The sequence below is a fragment of the Sorex fumeus genome, unplaced genomic scaffold, assembly GCF_029834395.1.
Source record: "Sorex fumeus unplaced genomic scaffold, SorFum_2.1 ptg000134l, whole genome shotgun sequence".
Classification (NCBI taxonomy): domain Eukaryota; kingdom Metazoa; phylum Chordata; class Mammalia; order Eulipotyphla; family Soricidae; genus Sorex; species Sorex fumeus.
This window is the reverse complement of record NW_026606191.1, coordinates 2630566-2631758: the sequence shown is the minus strand read 5'-3', so window position 1 is coordinate 2631758 and position 1193 is coordinate 2630566.

Here is a 1193-nt window from a genome sequence, read left to right as displayed (position 1 = left end):
GGGTGGAGCCGGGCCTGTCCTCCCCATCCCCACAATACCCCAAGTCATTGCCCACAAATGGCCTCTCTGGCTTCTCAACAAGCTGCTCAACGGCCATGATCCCAGAGACTCAGGAGTAGATCTCGAAACTCAGTGGCTTTTGGCAGAACTCCCTCCAGATTTAAGTGTTAAAATTTCATAATTTCAAAACCACATGGCCCAACTGCAGCCACGTGACATCATATGTTATTCATAACCAGCAATAGAACACAAATTGTCTATTGTTGCCCTTTCAGCAGATCTGAGTGTTGGGGTAAAATCTCAAATAATAATCGTGTGTCTGGTGTCAAAATATTGAATGTGATCAAAGTAGAGAGAGAGTAATGTGGAAATCATCTGACCCACAGGTAGGGGGAGGGTGTGGGATGGGGGTATACTGGGGTTTTTGGTGGTGGAGAATGGGCACTGGTGAAGGTACAGGTGTTTAATTTTATGTCCAAGACTTAGACCATAAATGCTCTCATGGTGATTCAATAAATAAAATTATAAACAATGAAAAAAAAAGTAAGGTGGAGTTCATGCACAATTCAATCAGCTAATCAGTGGCTGAATAAATAGCAGTACTCCTACAAAAAATGTATCCAGAAAGAGAGCAGAGCAGGAGTTTCTCATGGCCAATCCAGTTGCGATACCCGATATCATCTAGGGTCCCTCATGGCAGCCAGGAGTGACCCCTGAGTGCAGAGTCCAGGAGCAAACCCTAAGTCCTGATGAAATCTCACAAGAACCATTAGAAGTAAATCCAAGCACTGAAATAGGGCAGCATCTAATGAGTTGAGAGACGAGATATCAAATCCGCTGTGGTGGGAGAGAGGTAGTACAGCACATAGGACAGAAGCGCTGCATACACATGTGGGTTTGATCCCAGGCAGCCCATATGGTCTTTGAGCAAGGCGAGGTGTGGATACTGAATACACAGGCAGGAAAAATCCCTAATCCCTAAGAAAAAAAGAAAATGCAAAAACCGTGAGTGACTGGTGCAAAAGTTCTGGGGGTGAGGCACCAACATTTTAAGTTTCCAAGAGGTTTCAGTCCACGGTACCCCAAGGCCCCTGACTCTGTGCTAAAGGAGTCAGGAGAACTGTGGACTGTGCCCCCAAACAAAGGAAAGAGCAAAACCAATTAAACACACAAAATTTCGTGTAGTATACAAA